A 24,171-nucleotide genomic window follows, 5' to 3' on the forward strand; every position below is an offset into this window, starting at 1 on the left:
ATAAATAAATTTAAGTGGTAGGGGGATATTTTGTCACTAAAAATAAGTTCTCATGGCTTATGCTTCAAGTTATTTGAAAAAATGAGAGAACATCTGAACAAATTAATATTAAAATTATTTGAGCTCAACTAAAGAAACCTCTATACTCTTCTTAAATGCTTAGTCTAGTGTATACTCTATGTCAAGAAAAGCATTCTTATTAGTTGCTACATAGAAGATGCGCTATAGATGACCTAAGAGGTACATAAAGAGAAATTGCAGGGTACCTTTTGTTCTATTTTGTTTTTGTATTACACGTGTCCTATTTTTTTGTTTAAAGCTGGCCATTAATAAACTGACTTACTTAAGTGAAATAGACATCTTTTTGTGATATTATGAAGCACTTTTAAAAGAAAATAAGATAGAGAACCAAAACCAAGTTTTAATTTAAAATTGAAGTCATGTTTTATTTTATATGTCTGTATTTATCATTTTATATTTTAAGTTTTTTTTTTTTTTTTTTTACAGTACTGGGATTGAACCAATGGCTTTCTCCATGCTGGGCAAGCACTTTATCACTGAGTTACACTGCCTATCCTATGTATTTAATTCATAATTTATGGTATCACTTTATGTACACCTGAATTATAAAAAACAGGCACATTTATACTCTAGATGCTAAATTACATCTATAATTGTTGGAATCAGTTCCTATATCAGTTTTACAGACTTTCCATGATGCTAGATCAATGTGGGAAGTGGGGAATACAGCTACTTGTAGCAAAACTTCTAAAAGAGTGAAATTTGATGCTTAGCAGGAGGCTACATCTAAATAGAAAAATTTTCTTCCTCCCTAGGGAAAAATATTCAAGTCATTCATATGTATTAAGGGCACTATTCTGTTGAAACATACATGTGTCAGGAGATAAATGCATTCACAATCACTCATTACCTACCAACTCTCTTCATGGCCTCAGACTCTCATAAATATGAGACCATGATCTCATTTAGAAAACCTTCCTAATTTCTGAAATAACTGATTAATGGAAAGATACATCTTCAGTTTTTCATTTTTTAAAATAAAAAATTTTAAAGCCGGGCATGGTGGCGCACACCTGTAATCCCCGCACTTGGGAGGCTGAGACAGGAGGATCGCACATGTTCGAAGCCAGCCTCACCTCCTTAGTGAGGCTCTCAGCAACTTAGTGAGACCCTGTTTCCAAATAAAATATAAAAGAGGTCTGAGGGTATAGCCCGGAGGTAGAAAGGCTCTGGGTTCCACCCCCCGTACCACCAAAAAGTAAATAAATAAATAAATAAATAAATATTTTATCCACAAGCCTAGAAATATTTTTATTTTTGTTTTATTAAAATTGAGGAAGAGACAGGAGGATCACGCAGGTTTGAAGCCAGCCTCTCTGGCTTAAGAGATCCTGTTTCCAAATAAAAATATAAAAAATAGGTATCTGGGAGTGTAGCCCGGAGGTAGAAGGGTTTCCAGGAACCCCAGTACCACCATAAAAAAAAAAAAGATTGTGGTGATAATTACTTTGAGGTGATCATTTAGAAAGGAGTACTGGTTGGAAATGCTTAGAATCACTGCCGAAGTTATTATACTTAATAAAATTAAGGATGCCTATATACCAATCAATTATTCAGGGAGATGTCAAGTTTTAAGCTTATACATGGTATGATGGCAGATTTTCTAACTGAGTTCTTTTGCATTCTAAATAAGAAATTCTTCTGATTCTAGTTTATAAACCAAAAATTTATACAGCCCTGGAAACCTTTGTAGTCTCACTGGCATGCCTTTTTCAGCAACACATTTTAAAGAAGCAGCACTAAAGTGGTAAGTCAACCATTAAGGGGATACAATCCACAGGAAATGTAACAACTAGCTGAATTCAGTGAAAGCTGATAAAAGCTGTGCCTGGATTTCCAAGGATGGACTTGAATTTGTTATGACAACAATGTGCTTAATATGGAGCAGAGGAACCATACATCTGTGGTGAAGTCTTCTGAATTACTATATCTAGAACTGCAACTTTTCAGCTATTGATGTACTTCTGTGTCTCTAAACAACATCTTTTATGTAGAAAGAATAGGGATTTGTTCTGGTTTTGCCTATTCAAGAAACAAATCTTGTCTTCCCTACGGGTAATATGCTGCAGAATGGGAAAACAAATATGCTGATTGAACTGCTTTTTCAGGCAATTGTGAATCTGTGTGTCTTTTTCTATCAGCATAACCTTCCCCTTTTGTGCTATATTTCTTTGCACCTCAGATTGTAATTTTCATATCTCCTCTTTGAGTATCTGAACATGTAGGTGGCCAAATACCAACTCTGAATTTGCAAACTGTGAGATCCATGGGGAAGCATGAGAATGCATCATTCCAAGGTGTCAAACTCAGTTCTTGGACAACAAATAACCACAGAGCAGTGCTATAGGTTTGAATTAATCTTTCTATATGTGAAAGTAATCTTAAAAATGCATTAAGAGTTTTAAGAGTTTTTCTACAAGCATAAAAAGTTTTAACAATCTCTTGTGGTTGCACAACAGACTAACTCCTTGGTTGTCTAAGTCCAACACTTAAAGGTATTGAAAGATTTTGTGGAGGCAGAGACAGGAGGATCGCGGTTAGAGGACAACCTCAGCTACTTAGCGAGGTACTTCACAACTCAGTGAGACCCTGTTTCAAAAATAAAAGGACTAAAAATAGGACTGGGGGTGTAGCTCAGAGGTACAAGTCCCCTAGAGTTCCATTCCCAGTACCACACACACAAAAAAATATTTTGTGAAGTTCACATTGAAACAAACCCACAACCAGCAGCCCAAATAGTGAAATGTGTGGTGTGTTCCATTAAAATTAAACTTCAGTTATAGCTTCTTAATTTGTTTGCACAAACTTCACAAACTCCTATAATTTTTCACTTAACCTGCATTAATTGTTTCAGGTACTTTACAGAATGACAATGCTCTGTATTTTTTTGGCGCAAATCTTTCTACTAAAAAAAAAAAATGAAGAGGAAAAAGGTGCAAGGATGCATCAACACTAACATGCATATAGAGTCAGGATATTAAAATTCATGAAGTCCTGTCAAATGAACTGATGCAAACTCTATTTGCCCGAAATACATGATGACATCGTAAGCCAGCACAGATGAAAACAGTTCGAGAAAGCTTTTTTCGTAGCTTTTTCATTCCTCTGAATATCAAATAAGCTGCCCTTCTCCAGGTAGGATCCCCGTGCAGATTCTCCATTCTGTAAAGGTAGACTAGAGCTGGCTTTTCCAGCACAACAGATCCCTCTGTTCGCCCTTTTGTCCTCTTCCCGCCAGACCCACTGCATATGGAACAGAAGAAGTCTCTGAACCATGATTGCATTTTCTCAGACAGGCAATGCCCTCTCGTCACTGACTTGAATTGAAACCAGAGAGCCCTATGGCTACATTTGTATTCAGGCTTAGTAATACACTCCTTTAAATTATTGTCTCAGGACTGGTTACCTTAACAAGGAAAACTGCCCTAATGCAAGCCAGGAATGAGCTAGTAGATACACCAGCCTGCTAGAGTTCTGACAAGCCCCTAGGTAAAGATCAAAACCAACACAGCTGCAATTATTAGTACTTTAAACTGGAGTGTTTCTGAAGTTTTGCAAATTAAATAGGACAAGTCAATTTTTTTCTAATTTGTAAATTAAACAGGACAAGTAAATGCTTTGAAATCTTGGGCTTTGTCACTCACCTTTTCTTAGAGTCATCAATCTTCATGAATCTTTCCATTAGAGCATTTGCAAAATGTGATCTCTTCTTAAATACAGTTTGAAAGAGTCTTGAAAACGTTCCTAGAGATCAAAGACCATGTCTTCTATGGATTCTGTGAAAGGTTTAGCATTTGGCTGGCACAATGCAAGTTCAATTATAATCAGAATAATTACGTGTATATCCAGAAGGGACTTTGGGAGGTCATAAGTCTAAAGACCTATCTTCTGGCTATGTGGCTGCTAAGCCTTCTATAAAGCTGAAAATTTATACTATTTAAGAGAGTTCTAAAATGGAAATTCTTGTGACCTTCCACTTAATCTTAAAAATGTATAGTCTCCCTTTGTTAGAAGTTTTCTCCCTTTCATATGTACTCTTTTATTATGGCATATACACTAATTTTCTAGAATAAACTGCTATTAAATAGAGCTTTCAGTGTATATACATTCTATCTCTACACCATGCAATACAGTAGTCATTAGCTTCATATATTTAGTGAACATGTGAAATATGGCTAATGCAACTGAGAAAGTAAATTTAGAATTTTGTTTAAGTTTAATCAGCTTCAAATTGAATTTAAATAGCCACATATGGCAAATTACTAGTGTATTTAACAAATGTATTGTACTAAATTTTAGTTGCAAATAATGTCTTCGTATTTTTCATTTGTCCTATAGATGTTTATAGAGGGCCTTCTCAGGATATTTTGTGCCAAGCACAGTTCCAAGTAGAAGAAATAAGACCAAGAATAAAACAGAAAAGGCTCCATTCACAGAGAGGGAGAAACACAACCAACATAATTAGAAATAATAATAAATATAATAAAAGAAACCAGCAGGGCTATGTGAAGAGTACTAGCTGGATGCTAAATTTATAGAATGATCAGATAACTAATTTCTAGCGATCTGACATTTGGTCTGAGACCTAAAGGAGAAAAAGCCACTCTTGTTTAGGGCTTCCCAGGAAAAGGCATGAGGCAGGACCCAAGCTTAGCATGTTAGACAAACAGAAAGGTTAGTATAACATGGGCCCAGTGAAGGGTGGAAAGATGGAATATAATACAAGATGGAAACTGAAGTCAGATAAGTAAGGGCTTCAGAAACAGTGGGAAATAATTTGCTTTTATTCTAAGTGAAGAGAAAAGACTGTAAGACCTAAATGCCCTTTGTCCAATGTCATAAAGACAGGTTCTAATGCAGAGAGATGAAATATCAGAGTATAAAGGAAGAGGCAAGAAAGCAGACAAAATAATGGTTCTGGTGATAGATGAAAATGACAGTACAAGCAGACTATTCTGGTACATATTTTATGAATTAAAAACTGATGGATAAATGGGGGAGGAGCTTTGTTTCTAGCAACCATTTAAATGAAATGGAGACCAAAGAATTAATAGGCTCTCAGGAATGCAGAATGAAAATAGCTGTGTAAATTACAGATTGTTCTAGAGGTCAACTATTAGAAAGCAATCTTATAATGTGTTTTTGTGTGTGTATGTGTGTGTGTAGGGGGGTCTGGGGATGGAACCCAGGGGCATTCAACCTCAGAGATATACCCCTTGCCATATTTTTTATTCTTTTTTGAAACTGGTTCTCACTGAGCTGCAGAAGGCCTCACTAAGTAGCTGAGGCTGTCCGCAATCCACGATCCTCTGGTCTCAGCCTCCCAAATGCTAGGATTACAAGCGTGTGCTATCACCACCATGCCTGTCTCTGTTAATGTGTTTAATTATGTTACTTTTTGATTAATTGTATTTTACAGAGAACTTTTTAAGTGTGTGTGTGTGTGTGTGTGTGTGTGTGTGTTTGTGTGTGTGTGTAGAATTGCAAATTTATGGAAAACTAAGAAGAGATGTCATTCGTTCTACTTTCATCCCATTCTACTGTCTATACCTTCTGAATTCTATAGAATTTATAAAGATTTTTTTCTTCTATGTAATAACCTGTTGTTTTTAGTCTGCCTGCCTGCCTGTCTGTCTCTTTTGTTGGGGGGAAAGGGAATTGAGCCCAGGAGCATTTCCGGCTCTTTATTATTTTTTTATTTTATTTTGAAACCTGGTCTCACTAAATTGCTGAGAGTCTCACTAAATTGGTAAGACTGGCCTTAAACCAGAAATCTTCCTGACACAGCCTACCAAGCACTGGGGTAACAACCCTGTGACACCATGCAAGACTATTCATAGTCTCTTGATACTTAGCCATTTGAGGGTTTATTCATACTATTAGTTAAGTGAAAAAATAAAAAAGCTAAATAAACCCGGAAAAACACCTAGCTATTATAAGTGGTAGTTATACGAAGATGCCGGATGGGAGTCGAAACAGCTGCATTCCTGTCCATCAGCCAACAAGGTTAATTCACCTGCTCTAGCTGGCTCTCTAGGGATTGCCTTCCGTGTGTCTACAACTGTATTTATACCAAACTGTATTTTCAGAAAATGAAATATTTATAGGCAACTCATCCATTCCACAGTAAAACTGAGGTTCTAATAGATATCAATAAATGGTGTCAATGACTGGTATAAACCTGAAGTTGTTGTCAACCATGTAGTTTCGATAAAATAAATCCAGAGCCAACATCTTTATCAGCAACTTAGCCAGCTAATTTGCATAGCTCTAACGATTATATCTATGCATTTCAGAAATTGCACAATCACCCCATCAGCAGTACAATAACTACAGCCACACTAAAACAGCTGATCAATAGCCCAAAGCTAAATAAGTTCCCGGGGGAAACCTTTTTTTTGCCAGAAATGTCAGAATCTTTTCCTAAGTGGTGGGCCCCAACCACTGCCAAAGTATTTACCCTAATTAACTCCTCAAGAATAGTTCCCTCAGGATAAATTCAAAGTATACTCTAACCAATCTTCTAAAAAGGAAATTCTCTAATTTCCCCAAATTACTGTCCCATTAGTCAGCTGGCCAATCCTTTTAAACTCTGTACTAGGATTCTTTCCAACAAATTTCAAAATTAAGGTGTTAAATCTAATATCCTCTCTAAGAAATGAGCAGATGTTTCAGAAATAAGTATTCCTCTACCTATCTTGATATGGTTCATCTAACAGTAAAAACAATTAAGAAAAAATGTGAAACTTTTTCTCACTTGTCAGTGATGTTTCAGTATCCCAACAAATGTTAGCCTAAGAGAAATAAGGCATGAAGGTATAATTTTTATTCTCTTACAAAATAAACTTCATTGAATATAGCGAACTGTTGTCATTGGTAAACAGAATAAAAGCTTGTATAATTTATAGAGAGTGATATTTTGGTTGACCATAGTTTTCCTAGGAATGAGTTTCATAGGAAGAGCTATAAGGGATAAGAGACTTTCCCAACAGAGGCCATGTGCAAAACTACGAAACAAGGGGGGGGGGAGTGTTTGCTGAACTTGAAGAAGTTGCTATTTTTTTCAGCACATTCAAAGATTATATTTTTAAAAAAATTAAAGCTGAAAAGTTAAATAGAAACAAAATTATGGAAGATCTTGACAAATATGGTGGATTTTATTTTATAAGCAATGGAAAACTATTGAAGATTAGTGAGGATTGCTGATTCTCATATCCAATCTTATGTCAATTCTAGAGATGCAAAATAATTGTATGCTAGAGATAGGAAAAGTATATTTTGTTATCATTGGAAAGGAAGTAGTGTAGCATCTTGTATCACATCAGACTCTGAATGTGACTACTTTGAATTTTATTTCTGTCACATATTAGTTGCATGACTTTGGTAAGTTACTTAATATCTCTGCACATCATTTGTCTTTATAAGAGAAGTAATGGATTCTTATGTAAAACCGTGTTTTATTTAAGTTAAATACTATCTTATGACCTGGGCTAGGTGGCACACACTTGTAATCCCAGCCCTTGGGAGGCTGAGAAAGAAGGATCACTCAGGTTCAAAGCCAGCCTCAGCTACTCAGTGAGGCTCTCAGCAACTTAATGAGACCATTTCCAAATACAGTATAAAATAAATCTGGGAGTATAGCCCAGAGGTAGAAAAGCCCCTGGGTTCCACTCCAAGTAACACACACACACACACACACACACACACACACACACACACAATACTATCTTATGCACTATATATCAATGGTGCTTAGAACAGTATGTAATACACAGCAGTCACTCGATACATGCTGGTTATTATAATTACTGTTTATGTACTGCTTATTTTGTGTAAAGCACTATTTTGTATAATTTCTGTGTATTATTCGATATTATCTATACAATAAATTGACAGAATTTACAGCTATAGCTAAATAAACACACACAATGATTTCCATTCACAACAGAGGTATTTGAGATTTAAAATACTAAAGTATATTACAAGATTCCATAGTTGTTGGGTTAGTTTGTATACGAATGTATTGCTACATGTATGCACTAGCATGTAAGAGTAAAAGGAGACAGAGAAAAGGGTGGAGGAAAACACACCTAGAAATGATTGCATATATGAATGTATTATTTTCAATCTCACTACAATGTATAACTACAATGCACCATTTTTTTAAAAAAAAAGAAAGTCAAATTTCAATAAAATATTTTAAATCTAAAGTCTGTGCTCCTAATAATCATTCTTTTCTTATGTAAAAAACTTTATTAGTTAATTATATTAATTAAATTATGTTGTATTTAAGCCGGGCGTGGTGGCACAGGCTTGTAATCCCAGCATTTGGGAGGCTGAAACCGGAGGATCACGGTTCGTGGACAGCCTCAGCTACTTAGTGGGGCCCTTCACAACAAAATGAGACCATGTTTCAAAATAAAGAATAAAAAATTGGGCAAGGGGTGTAACTCAGAGGTCAAATGCCTCTGGGTTTCATTCCAAGACCCGCAAAAAAAAAAAAATTATATTGTATTTAACCATTCTTCTCTGTAAGATGAAGAATTATATGACATTAGCAGAGTTTTTTTTAAATCACATCTTAAGATATTATACTAAATGTTTTATCTTTTAATCCATACAAACATACATCCACCACAAATTCTCAAGAATGAGTTTATTTATTTATTTATTTATTTATTTATTTATTTTTGTGATACTGTGGATTGAACCACTCAGGGGCATTCTACTTCTGAGCTATACCCCCAGTCCTATTTTTTAGTTATTTTGAAACAAGGTCTCATTTTGCTGATGAGAGTCTCATTACTTGCTGAGAATGCCCTTAAACTTGTAGTCCTCCTGTCTCAGCCTCACAGGTACTGGGATTACAAGCATGTACCACCAACCCCAGCTAAGAATGAGTATATTTAGCTGAAACACTACTTCTATCTCCAAAGATTAAATTTCTGAAAGTTTACTTCTGATTATCCATCCAAGTTACTTCTCCCTTTATCTCTCTGATCCAGTTCCTTCTCCCTAAAAGGCGGCATAAATTTAGTCTGTGTTTTGAACAAATTCCACTGGCATCACAAGCAATTGATTAGAACTGGGAAAAAGATCAAAAGATTTTTGAAAAATTGGTGAATGTAAAGACTGAAAATAACAAACTCTCTATTTACATTAATGTTTTTGCAAGGTATTGTGTAGATACCTGAGCTGGAGGTATTATGTTAGACAAGTTATCTTTTGGGTACACCTTGTATTAAGCAAATTATGACTTCTATAAAACTTTTACTTTTGCTTCAATGCCTGCATTCATTTTGTCAACAATTATTTCATATTTCATATTTACTGTTCAATCAAAGGTTCAAAATTCAATAAAGACAATCAAATCTATGTTTGAGTTTTTTGTAAATAAGTTTTCAATTGTATATATTCCAAACAGAAACATTACAGTCAAATCACAATCAGATTTTCTTCAGCCTCAAAGAGTTTTTTATGTAAGATTAAATAAGTGTGGCAATGAGCTGTACATTTTTTTTTTACTAAGTGCAAAATAGATTAAAGAAGCTGTAGGCTTTTAGGTATTGTGGCGCATGTCTTTAATTCCAGTACTTGGGAGGCTAAGACAGGAGGATCAGAAGTTCAAGCCTAGTGGAGTAATTTAGTGAGAGTTTGAATCCTCTTTTCCCATCTTTTATTTTCTTTGAATATCCTATTATAGAATAAATCCTAAAAATCATAGTAATTAAAAATATATGTCTAAGATTCAGGAAAAAATTGGGCTTAGAGTGATATGTAAAGTATTTGAGAACCATCTAAGTTGGTAAGATTGTATAGCTACAAAAGTAAATAAGGATATAAAGGAAAAAGTAATAGAGATAGAATAAAAGTGATCTAAGAATATGAAAACGGCTACTTTTCAAGGAAAACAAGCTAGGGAAAAAATTCCAGAAAAAGTACCGGAATAGTAAGAGCATAACCTGAAGAATAATGGTCTTACAAAAGCCAAGGAAGTAGAAATTACCAATGATGTGTCAAATTCAGAGACTCATAGCTGGAGTGCATTCTTTTGGCTTGCCCGTTTCCATTTACCCAGGTAATAGCGCTTCCTCCCTGTTTCTTACAATAAGAGAATGTCTACTTCTCAGCAGCATCTGTGGTTCTCACTGGGACTATTCATTTTAGTACTGTTCCCTACCTCCCCTACAACGCAGGCAAGCCATACATTCCAAGTTGGGCCAAACTTGGTACTTCCTTGACAATTATTGGTACTCAACTTGTAATGTTAAATTAATTAGGATCATTTACCTATTCTGTACTAAAGTATTTTCCCTGTTGTCAACTGTAATGAAAGATGGCCAAATACTTAGAAGGGAATCTTTCATCTTTTGTTGTTTCTCAAATTTTCCAAAAGCCAAAGGAAAGGATATCCCTTTTTAGATTCTTGTTATCCAACTCCGGAAGTGTGAGTTACAGTCATTCCCATGCACACAGCTCATGCTTGAAGTTGTAACATCTAACAGAAATAATAAATCATATTTGTTCTCTACTTATTTAGTGGCAGGTATTTTGTAAGCATGATTTTATTCAATCATGACAGGCCTGACACATGAGCATTCAATTCCCAAAATGAACTACTAAGTGAGAAGCAGGAAAAAAACCTATGTCTGGATTAGTCCATTAAAATACAATGAAAAATGACATATTTACAAAATAAGTAGGTATACAGGGTCACCCCTCAGTTTTTCTCACTAGAGGAAGTTTTTTTTTATTTGATGTGAACTTCTTCAGATGGAGATCATGTGGGATTTGTGTTTAGAGCATTACCGATCTTGAAAAAGTGAATGTGAACCTTGGCAGGGAAACCTCAGCTCTGTTTACCAGATCCATTAGCAGTGTTGAAACCACCTCTGGCACCACTTCCCAGAACCAGCTTTGTGACAAATGAGGTAAATTATAACATGCACCCTGCTGATGGAGGCTGAAGTTTCCGCCTCAAAGGTTCCAATCCTGCCTTTATGCTTTCAAAATATCATAAACTGTGATTGTAGTACTTGGACAAACAGAAAATAATTGTCAGCATTGCTCGTTGGTTTGAAGGAGGCTGTTACTTAAAAAGTTCAAAGTGCTTTCTTCCCTCTGTACGGAATGCTTGCTTTTCCTTCAGCAGTCACTTCTCATAAAATCAAGTTTACTGACATCCTGAAAACATGCTTCTTTGCAGACAGACACATCTTTGCCTCAGTCACAAAGCTGAAATGACTACTGTACTCTTTAATGGGATTTTCAGGCGGTGGGAAGATTATCTGAAAGCCCAAACTAATAAACACCTGTCTCCTACTTGTGACCTAGAAAGGACTTTCCTCTGGTGGGCAGGGAACGTTTGTTGCTGCTATGTCACTGAAATTGCTTCGGAGGGATGTCTTGATTATGATATTGTGTTTGGAGGTGTGAACTGAGCTCAATCTGTTGAATAGCTCTCAACAGTTGTCCTTTGGCACATTAAATAGAGAAGTTTGAAATTCTGAAGCAATCCCTGCTGCTCCCAGCTAAAATAAGATTAGTATCCACTTCACTAAGAAAAAAGAAGAGGGGAAGGTAGGAAAGAAGGAAAGAAGGGAAGAAGGAAGAAAGAAAGGAAGGAAGAAGGAAGGGAGGAAGAAAGGAAGGAAGGGGAAAGATCATTGTTATGAAAAAGGAATCATTTATTAACTATTGCTTGAAGGAACAAACACTTGACTTCTCTATTTTATTGCTGCTATTTTTGTCAATGTATTTATTCTCTAACCTTGAACATACAAAAAAACAGGCTGAAAAAACATAGGCCAGTAAACCCATTAATGAAAAAATACTTCCTAGCACACTTTTCTTTGAATTCAGATGTCTTTATATTCTGCTATTACAAGAACAAATCATATTAAAAGAAAATGTTTCAGAAATACTCCTAATAGTCGCTGCAAAAATTTAGACAGTTTGATTGGCTGATCGATACTCATGTCCCAGAAATTGGAATACCTCCTATGTCATTAATGGATTTCTTGATCATATATTGTATTATTACTGAAATCACAAATATTTAGTTATATATCCTTTGTTCCAAGAGTATCTAAAATAAACAGAATTTCTTTAGTGATGGCTAGGTAGATTTCAATAATTAGAGTCTTTTCTAAAAATGGTATTTATTGCATTATTTATCAGAATATGGATTGGCATCATTGGTGTTCTGGTTAAGTATCACTTATCCTTTGAGATTGGAGTGTTTTGAACTTTAAACTTTTTTTGGATTTGGGAATATCAAAAATATACAATATGATGTCTTTAGGATGGAGTTTGATTCTAAACATAAAATTTGTTTATATTTCATAGTACATTATATATATATATACTCAGAAAGTAAATTTTTTATGGTACTGGGGATTGAACCCAGGGGAATTCTACCTCCAAGCTACACCCACAGCCCTATTTTTTATTCTTTATTTTGAAACAGGATCTCACTGAGTTGCAAAGGGCCTCACTAAGAAGTAGCTGAGGCTGTTCACGAACTCAGATCCTCCTATCTCAGCCTCCCAAATGCTGGAATTACAAGCATGCGCCACCATGTCTGGCAGAAAGTAATTTTATACAATAATTTTGGTGTGCCTGCATGTTTTGGAGTTTATCATATGAGGTCAATTGTGTACTTTTCTAATTGTAGCATTATATTAGTGCTCAGAAAGTTTGGATTTTTGAAACATTTCTAATTTGATAGTTTGTGATTAAGAATGCTCAGTCTATGTTAATTTTTCTTATATACCCCTCTTATTGCCATGAGAGTACAGGTTTTTAAGCCCTTGATCAATTAGAAAAGATATAACATCCCATTTAAAGCCATTTTGACTTAAAGCAACCAGTTTAATCATTTTAATAAATTTGACTGGTTTACTGGTCCAATAAAAAAGACAAATGGATTAAAATATTGCATATGCCAAAATCAGATGAGAAATCAACCATTCTATGATTCTGCCATTAATAAAATCTTTTAATTGGCCATCATGGTGGCTCGTGTCTATAATCTTGGTACTTGGTAAGCTGAGACACAGTTTTGCAGCCAGCCTCAACAATTTAGTGAGTTCTATTTCAAAATAAAAAATAAAATAGGTCTGGTGGTATGGCTTATAGGCAGAATCCCCCTGGGTTTAGTTCATTCCCCAGTACCACAAAAATATTTAACTGATATACTAAAACTTAAAAGTTATATATATATTAATGGGGTATCATGAAATGTTTCATTCTGTAATGTTTAAATCAAATTGAACATTTTACCTTCTCAAACATTTATCATTTTTTTAAATACAAAGTTTCAAACTTTTATTCTACATTTTTAAAACAGATTATCCAGCCATACCACTGCTGGGTATCTTTCAAAGGGTTGTTTAAATCAGAGAACTACAGTAACATATGCATACCCATATTCATAGCAGCACAATTTGCAAAAGGCAAAATATGGAACCAACCTAGGTCTCCATCAACAGATGAATGGATTGCAAAATTATGGGAAATACACACAATGGAATTCTACTCAGCTATAAAGAAGAACAAAATTATGTCATTTGCAAGAAGATGGAAAGACCTGGAGAACATTATGTTAAGTGAGATCAGCCAAGCACAGAAAGAGAAGAGACATATATTTTCTCTAATATGCCCAAGCTAGGGATTATTAGAGATACCAGAGGGACTCCAGATAATGAAGGGGAAATCTCAGCAAAGCTAGAAAGGAAGGGTAGGAGAGGAAGAAAGCTGAGGTTGGTTAATGGAGGAGCTACATTTGAATGTGTGTATAAGTGTGGATGTAGCATGGTCAACCTGGACACTCATTTGGGGGGGTGGAGCAAGGGAAGTGGGGGTGGGCAAAGCACCAAGTATTGTGTTAATGTACGCCATTATCATTATGATCCACATTATGATGTGAAACTATAGTGTACCAATAAAAATAAAAAACAGTATATAATTGTTATCTTAGTCACTATATTTTGCAACAGTCCCCCAGAGTCTCTTGCTCCTAACTAACTATAATTTTTAATTGATCATTATTTCCCATCCCTCCATCTACCCTATAGTCCCCAATCTCCAGGAACCACTAATCTACTCTCAACTTCTATGAGATCAACTCTTTTAGATTTCACATGTGAGTGAGATCGAGTTGAACTGTCGTTTCTGTGCCAGCCTTATTTCATATAACAGAATGTCCAGTTCTGTCCATGTTGTTGCAACATGGAACAAATTTCTTTTACTTTTCAGCTACAGTTTCCCACTGTTTTGTATGTACCACATCTTTGTTCATTCATCAGCAGATCATCATTTGGGCTGTTTCCATTTTGGATATTGTGAATAGTGTTGCAGTGAACATGGGAGTGTAGATGTCTCTTCAACACAGTGACTTCATTTTATCTGGAGATATATCCAGAAATCCCACTCTGGGGATAACCTATCCAGAAATTACATAATTACATATCACACTACTGGGATTGTCACATTCTCTCTTTTAATTTTTTGAGGAATATACATGCTGTTCCACATAATGGCTATACTAATTTACATTCTCTTCCATAATGTAAAAGGTGCCCTTTTCATCACATCCTCTCTAGCACTTGTGATCTGTCATCTTTTCAATATTAGCTATTCTTACTGGGATGACATGATATTTCAGTGGGTTTTTTGGTTGGTTTTTTTTTTTTTTTTTTTTTTTTGGTGGTACTGGGGTTCCTGGAAGCCCATCTATCTCCGGGCTACACTCCCAGATCTATTTTTTTATTTTTGGAAACAGGGTCTCCTAAGCCAGCGCGGCTGGCTTTGAACCTGCGCGATCCTCCTGTCTCTGCCTCCCAAGTGCGGGGATTACAAGCGTGCGCCACCACGCCCGGCCTTCAGTGTTGTTTTGATTTACATTTCCCTCATGATTACTGAGGTTGATCATTTTGTGTATATTTTAGTTATTTGTATGTCTTCTTTTGAGAAATATCTACTTAAATCTATGGCCCATTTTCCATCGGGTTATTTGTTTTGTTGTTGTTGCTACCTAGTTTTTGAAGAGAGTCCATTTTGAATTCTGGATATCAACCCATTGTCAGATGTATACAAGGCGAATATTTTCTACTGTTCTGTGTACTGTCTTTCCACTCTGCTAAGTGCTCCTTTGCCATGCAGAAGCTTGTTAGTTTTATGTAATCTAACTTGTCTGTTTTCATTTCATTTCCAGAACTTCTGCTCTTTGTTTAAAAATTTTGCTCATTCCAATGTCCTTAAGTATTTTCTCTATTTTCAAAATCATTTTTAGTGTATCACATATATAAACCATTGTGAGGCTTAATGATGAAAATATAAGGCTCCTGATGAATTTCCCTCCACATTTCTTCCTACTTCCCCCACCTGCCTTTCCATACAGGTTAGCGAAATTGGTAGTAAAATATTCACATATGCCATAACATTATTTGAAATATTTCCCTCACCAATCCTCTCTCTTCCCTTTTCTAACTTTATCCCTAAATTTCCTTCCACTACTCTACAATTCTCTTCTGATATTAAATCCCTTATGTTTTCTGTTTTTCTCTTTACCTTACACTTATGAGAGAAAACATACAAAATTGGCCTTCAAAGACTGGCTAATCTCATATAGAATCTTGTTTTCTAATCCTATCCATTTTTTCTGCAAATAATACAATTTTCTTCTTCTTTATGGCTGAGTAGAATTCCTGTGTGTGTGTGTGTGTGTGTGTATGTGTGTGTTTGTGTGTGTGTGTGTGTGTGTGCGCATGACATCTACATCTCTTTATCTGTTGATAGACACCTAGATTGTTACCATAATTTGGCTATTGTGAATTGTGTTGCTATAACAATGGATATGCATGTATCACCATAGTATTCTGACTTTAATTCTTTTGAGAAACTAAGGAGATGTGGTGTGCATTGGCCATATAGTGGTTCCATGCCTAGTCTTTTGAGGAACCTCCATATTTATTTCCATAGTGTTTGTACTTATTTGCAATCCCACCAACAGTGTATAGGTTTCATATTTTTTACATCCACACCAGTATTTATTAGTGCTTATATTTTTGATGATTGCCATTCTTACTGGAGTTAGATGGAATTTTAGTGTAGTTTTGATTTGTGTTTTCCTGATTGCTAAAGATATTGAACAACATTTAAAATACATTTTTAACTATTTGTGCTTTTTTTTTTTGTTTGGTAGTACTGGAGATGGAACCCTTCTACCTCTGAGTTATACTCCCAGACCAATTTTATATTTTATTTGGAAACAGAGTCTCTTAAGCCAGGGAGGCTGGCTTTGAACCTGCAAGATCCTCCTGTCTCTGTCCAGCTGTGTTTCTTTTTTTGAGAAGTATTTTGTTTACCGTTTCAAAATACCAAATTTGTTGTATTGATCTTTTCTGTTTTTCTTTATTTCATCAATTTCTACTCTGATTTTTATTATTTCTTTTCTTCTACTAAATTTGAGTTTAGTTGTTACTGTTTTTTCTGGTTTCTTGAGACAGTTTTATTTTAACCTAAGATCCTTTGATATTTTTTGTTGTGGAAATTGATTGCTAAAAACTTCCATCTTAAAACTGACTTTTCTGTACTCCAGAGATTTTAGTGTGTTGTGAATCCATTTTCATTTCTTTCAAGATTTAGAACTTTTTTCCTTAATCCATTGGTTGTTCAAAAGTAAGTTATTTGATTTTTCTGGTGACTCTATCACAATTAGACTAATTTTATATTTCTGATTCCCCATAAGTAATATATTAAATTTTTATTGTTTGAGGTCATTAAATTTGCAGTAATTTGTTACAGCAGCAATAAGATTATTAAGTATCTGAAAAATACAAAGACAAAATTTGAAGTTCTAAAAGGAATTCAATTTTTTTTTTTAAGCAGGCAGCTAGATTAAGGTCAGATCACATTGGCACAATCAAGAATTAAGATGATTCAACACTGGGCTTCAGATTTTTTTTAAGACTGCACTACTTCATGTTTATGTTTATTTAATCAGCTAAAGTTTTAGTATGTAATAGAGCTTCATTTTGTAGTAGCCTTTAACTTTAAATTTCATAACCTCCAACCCTGTGAGATTACTCTGATCAGCTTTTTGTTTTAAATATATTTTTATTTGTGCATTGTTATTATACATCATAATGAGGTGTAGAATAACAGGGACACTCATACATGCAGCACTTAATTTGTTACTCTCCATTTTTAACACCTGAGATAAAAGTTTGCAATTGTTAACAGCCTGTTTGTGCTTGGGAAAACAAGCACAAAATGTCAACTCACCACTCTTGATTTCCTTGTTCTTAGAGTTTGTCCCATAAATTCTTCTTACCTTGGTAGCATATTGTTAGCTTTAAATATACAGCTCTAAATATTATGTCCAGTATTTCTGATGGTACTCAGAAGAAGAGTTGTTGCAAATAACAAAATACCTCATTTTTCTGAAGTTGAATTTTGGAACTACCTTTTTGCAGGAGCAGAGACTTGTAATACAGAGAATAATTAGACCTCTGTTCTTCCATCTTTTTTATAGATACAGAAAAATACTCAACATTGGTGACATGTTTATAAATGGCTGGCAACCATCTAGATATCTGTATTTGCTTATTTCAGTGTATAAATATTTCCATCGTAACCAGATTCAAGCTACCTTTGTAATTTTACTGAATATGCAGTTCAAAAGAGGTTCCCATGGTTGGCTCTCATAAGTGAAAGTGAGGCAGTGCCACTACAAAACTGCTTAAAATAATCTCACTTTTTAAAAAAAATGATAAAAAATTCTAATGATAAAAAATTCTAATCAACCTTGTACCACCATCCTATTTTGTTGCATACACTTTACTCATTGTTGTCATCAGATATAGGATGTCCTCTGGAGAGCTCAATGTTGATAAAGTTAAGTCCTGAGGGTTATATTCTCATGATTTATCAGGGTAATAGCCTAGGCTGCTGGGGTGCAGCTGGGAAAGGCAGATCCCTGGAAGTTTGGTTTTAGGAACTGATCCTGTGTCTCTGTATTTTCTTGCTTGTTGTTGTCTTTTGATTCTGACTTCCACGATGTGAGTGAGAACAGAGCTTACTCTCTCCATCTTTTTCTCACTGCCATGACCTGAGCTCTGAAGACCCAGCATGACATAGACTAGGTTCTGAGACCTCAAAAAAACCTGTAAGGAAATAAATATCCTTTCCTCTAAGTTGTATGGTCAGATTTTTTGTTTTGTATCAGTGAGAATATCCATCAAGACACTTCATGTCACACATTTCCTTACTAGAAACATATTTAATGAACAAATGTATGCTAATGCTAGCTCCTAAGTATTAATGATGCAGGAGTAAACAACTGACACATACCTCTTTTCTTAGAGTTCAACTTCAAGTTGATCAACCAATGTTAAGTATTCACCTGATTAAATATTTAATTGTACATTGTGAAAAGCAATATAAACAAAAGATAAGGTGCTATGAGAGAAAATAATAGAGAAGTTAATATAAATAAGGTTGTTTAGAAAGAACATTAAATAAATGACATTGAAACTAAGACCTGATTAATGAGAAGCTGGCCAGGCTTAGTGAAAAAAAAAACTTTTTCATCATAAAATCACCATCTATCAAATTGTTTTTCTAGAGAAATAGATTGTAGATATTATATTTTCAAATAAACATTATTAAATTATTCACAAAAATTATTATATACCTTCCTATTTTTAAATAGCTATCTCCTGATTCATCACATGCTCTAAACTGATGTCTTAGAAATAATTTTTAACATTTTTTGCTAATGTGATATTTCTCCATAAAATCTATACTTAATAGTATTTCTTATAAATTGTGATTCCAGAACCCTCAAAAATAATTTATGTATTTTTTATTGTAGCAGAAGACAGTAAAACTGTTATTTGCTATACTGAGGACACAATTCTCTAATTATATTTACTATAGTCCCACAAAAGTACAGTATGATTATCATGTTACTAATAAGGTTTCCAAGTGTGCAAGAACCTAAGTGCTTTCCTGATAATAGATATAAGATTTAATTATGTTTTACTTAGATTTAATATTAGGTTAGAATTGTTGTACTCTCATTCATGAAATTGCTAACATACTTCAAGTAGAAGTAATTCTCTACAAACACAAAAAGTTGATTAATCACTCAGAACTCCTCCTCTTTTATGCTTGCTCTGTTAATATACTACTTCACAGAAACTTGCTATGTTGAATGCTAAGGCAAGATAAAAATGGTGTAGTTAACACAATGGTTATCAACTAAAGCATTTGGCAATATCTGTTCACAGTTTGGGTTGCCACCCTTGGAGGGTATTCTAGGCATGTAGATATCAGAGATATTTGTAAACATCTTACAGTGCACAAGAGAACCCTTTACAAAGAAAGTGCTAAAAGTGTTAGGTTTAAAAACCCATAAGCTAGCCGGACATGGTGGTGCAAACTTGTAATCCCCGTGCTTGGGAGGTGGAGACAGGAGGATCATGCAGGTTCGAGCCAGACACGCTGGCTTAAGATACCCTGTTTTCAAATTTAAAAAAGTATAAAATAGGTCTGGGAGAGTAGCCCTGAGGTAGAAGGGTTTCCAGGAACCCCAGTACCATCAAAGAAATAAATAAATAAAACCCATAAGCTAACTAGTTTGATATACAGAAAAATATTTATACCTTGGTCACTTAAGTACTATGTCTATTTAAATTTTAATTAGTAAAATATGCATAAATGTTGCATTTGTTTAGTATTACTTTAAACATTGTCAGATGCTGCCTTGGTACAGAAGGATTTCCACTTATTAGTCACAAGACAAGTTATATATATCAAATTCATGTAAATAGAAATCTCTTATAAATATTCTGCAGGTCTTAAAAGGAAATGACAATCATAGCAATTCAAAGTTCATTTAATAATTTTTATGATGTTCATTCAATTTTTTCTATTGGTCTTCTGTTTTTTTTTTTGTGTGTGTGTGTGAAAGTAGCCCTTCCTTCCATTACAAAGGTTCTGCAATTTGTGACAAGAAATATAATAGCAGGCCAAGTGTGGTTTCACATGCTTTAATCCCAGTACTTGGGAGGCTGACAGGCAGATCGCAGGTTTGAAGCCAGCCTCAGCTACTTAGTGAGGCCCTCCTCAACTTAGTGAGAACATGTTCCAAAATAAAGGATAAAGTATAAGCTGAGAGTGTGGCTCAGAGGTAGAATCCCCCTAGGTTCAATCCCCAGCACTACAAAAAAAAATCTGATAGTATATCTAACTTAATTCCCACTACACTAAAAGTTTAGTTATATTGCTTAATTTAACTCTATATTATTTGTTTATTATTAAGAGATGTATTAAAATATATTGCACCCACGGAGATTCTAGGCAATATCTACAAAATGTCACTGGACATAATAAGATTCATAAGATCCAATGGATATTCAAAGATGAAGATCCCATGCATCACAGGAATCCTGTGACTTGAATTTAGAGTCACTGAGATCTAAATTTCTGTAGCTAGTACAACATTAAAATACTCTATCTTTTATATTTTTAAGCACTTTTGCATAGCTGGCAGAAAGAATAGCTTGAGTTTTCTAGTCTGTAGCCTGCACTGGAGAGCACACCAAATTGACATGTTGTCTCTACTACGTCAGGGCTGGTGACCCTAGGACAGGGGAAGCTTTATGCTATGATGACTGGTTACTTACTCTCTATCTGAAGTTGTGAATTAACTCAACTGCAATGCCCTTCTGCCAGCTATACAGATCACCTGCATAATAATAGCACTGTGTGAGACCAATGAAACAACTGATGCATAATTGGCCTACTGATAAGTGCAAAGATTCTGACAGAATCGATTCATGAAACACTAATTCTTCTAAGGTTGAGGATCAGTTTTCTAGGAATTTATTTATTTACTTATAATGATGCTGTTTGTAGTGTGTGTGTGTATGTAGATTTCTACAATGTGTTGGGGCAGCATTGGGTATTCATCATAAGTATCCACTGGGTCCTATCTGTATTTCCATTAGCTTCAGTTTTCTAGATCTTCACTTACTATTATTGTCATTATCATCATCTTAATTATTATTATTATAATTATCATTGTGGTTGTGTTGGAAATTGAACCCAGGGTTTAATTCATATTGGGTAAATACTCTACCCCTGATCTACATCCCTTGCCCTTGGTCCTTATTTTTAGGATTAAATAGCAAGCAGTGAAATTGCTCACACTAAATTAAATTTAAATATGATTTAAATTTGTTCCTCATTGCTCTTTCCTGCAGATAAAAGAATAACTCAATAAAAATGAGAAATAGTTTTGCCAAGCTATAAAAAATTTCAGATGCTTGAAAACAGGACTATTTTACTGGTTATATTTTCAAGTAGCAAGTATAAGATCACTGGGACAAATTAAACATTACCTTCATGATAGCAAGAATACTGCTCTGTGCACAGATATGAAACCAGGCCTCTGAAGGCCTCATATATAGCAGGTCCTTGGAAACTACTAAGGTACTGTACTGCATGGATGCAGTCATTTCTGTGAAACTAGCACTATGGAACTAGCACTATCCTTTGCTTACTATTTTTTAGCCCCTAAAAGTATGTCATTTGTTAGTATCTTTCACCAATATCTAATGCTATCTGTGAATTCAATTGATAGTTAATAAATATCAGACACTATATAACAAGATGACAGTCTATCCCCTAAAAGCAAATTCTATCAGCCTAAATTTTTCTGTTAAAAACAAATATTTTTCCAGTATTGCTAGAATTGACACATAAACATAAAGCATAGTATAAAAAAGGTCTTTGAAACATCTCCCATTGTCACCTTTTATGACTGAGGACATATTTTCTTTTGCAAACTAATGAGGTGAATTTTTATGAAGAAATATTTGTGGTAAGACTCAAGAAGATTTGTATAATATTTTCTCCCATTCTAAAAAAAGGTCTCCCCATTTATCAACAGTGGTTGAGAAGCAGGGATGTTTTAACAACATTTCTCATGATGAATGAGCATATATCCTTCTCTCATATTAAAATAAATATTAAAAAAAACAATCTCCTTGAATCATAGAAGAAAATCTTTCAAAATAGGTCAATCATAAAGATTGGAAGTGAGGTTAATAAAGAAAGAGTGTGCATGAAATGAGGTGGTGTGCTCTGCTATCTTTACCCTCATATGGTTATGAAAGAGACTAAGCCCCTACAATACACTTCACTAACAGGTGGATAATATAATCATAATGTATGTCTCTAGATCACTTATACTAGGAATCACAAAGGAGATATTAACCCCCAGTTAATTGTCTTTCTATGGTAGGAATTGTTTGAAATTTGGAGTAAATTAAAACATATCCTCAGAAGCCATCTCAAGCTCACTCTACCTTACAGCTCTTCAGTTCATCAGCATGGAAATTGGTTTTAAGTCTTCAAAGTGTGTGTGCAATGAATGGTCTGATTTTTACTTAAGGTTTATGACATGGCATTAATCAGATTTCAACTGCTGTGATCAAAATCTCTGACAAGAACAACTTAGAAAAGGAAAAGTTTATTTTGGCTCATGGTTGCAGAGATCTCAGTTCATGGTCCGCAAACTCCATCGCTCTGGGTCTGTGGTGAGGCAGTAAGGCATGATAGAGGAAAGCTACTCAGTTCATGGCAGTAAAGAATGAGAGAGGGAGAGGGAGAGAGAGAGAAAGACAGAGGGAGAGAGAGAGATAGAGATAGAGAAAGAGAGACAGAGGGGGGGGGAGAGAGAGAGAGAATGGATACCAGAGAAAACAATCCTTCCCAGGGAATGTCTTAAATGACTGACTTCTTCCTTTCAACAAGGTCCCACCTCCCAGTTTTCCATCCAGCTATGAATGGATCAATCCACTGATGAAGTGAGACCATCATAATTCAACTATTTCCTGGAACCCTCATCTCTGAACCTTGCTTCTTTGAGCACTATGCTTTGATGGACATTTCAGATCTGCACTATAACAGGCAATCTGCAAAAAAAAAAAAAGACAACTTTTGGAACTGAGGATGAGGACGTGAGCATGATTAGTTCTTCACATGATTAAGGAAGGACAAATAAGTGGCCACAGAATATTATTTAATACTCTGTGAACATTTTACATAGTCTGCACAAATGTCCCTTTGAAATACCTTTAGCAGTAGTACTTCACTCAGTAGGTTGGCCTTTAGAGAATTTTCATTACACATCTCATTTTGAAAGGAAAAAAATCAAGTAATTTTAAGTCTTACAAGGCTACAGTTAGAATGATGATTTTTGTTAAAAATGGTTGTTTGGAATTTGAAGTGAATTAAAACATAGGCATACATTTCTAAATACTTTACCTTCTTTAAAAATCAACTTTTCATTTAAAAAAGAATTTATTCAACCTTAACTGATATTTTTGGTGTAAAATGTTATTACCCCAATAAACATGGATGTTTACAGTTAATTTTTTTCACTTTAGATGCACTGATTTGACAATAATAGAAAATTCTAGTACAACACTAGCTTAAGGTAGAGGGTCAAATATATATTTTCAGTAGCTATCCAGACAGTAAATATGTTAAACTTAGTCACTCATAACTACTGCCTCATATACCTTCTTAATTCTGCTCTTATAGGGAATAGATCCACAAGACAATATATTAGATAAATATGGTGACTATATTCTGATAAACTACTATATTCCAATGAACTGTATTTGCAAAGCAGATGGTAGGCTATAATTAAGCAGCAGATTGTTGTTTGCCAATCCACAATTTAATCCAGAAGGACATTAACTGTTTATTTAAAATGAACTTTGGTGGTCTGAAGTTCAGGGGTTGGTTCAGTGGGTCTTGTGTCAGCACAAGATCTAGGGTCTGAGAATTTCTGCTACTCAAGAACTTTACATAATCTCAAAACAGCTGCTATGATATCAAATACTTGATCCACTTGAAATACAAGATGTATGAGCCTTTTTCATCTGCTTTCATTCTATAAGAAAGAAGAAAAATATGTCCTAGGAAATTCCCATTACTCAGATAATCTCCTGTCTCATTAGATCTGATCATATGCTTCCTCTGTAGGCTAATCATTGCTCAAAGTGG

General features: G+C 34.8%; 1 pseudogene across 1 annotated transcript in view; it reads left to right on the forward strand.

The window, feature by feature from the left end:
- Positions 1 to 24,171, forward strand: part of LOC308266071 (cytochrome b-c1 complex subunit Rieske, mitochondrial-like) — a 199,927-nt pseudogene that overhangs the window by 106,732 nt on the left and 69,024 nt on the right. The window lies entirely within an intron of this gene.

This window comes from Muscardinus avellanarius, assembly GCF_963383645.1.
Source record: "Muscardinus avellanarius genome assembly, chromosome: 8".
Classification (NCBI taxonomy): domain Eukaryota; kingdom Metazoa; phylum Chordata; class Mammalia; order Rodentia; family Gliridae; genus Muscardinus; species Muscardinus avellanarius.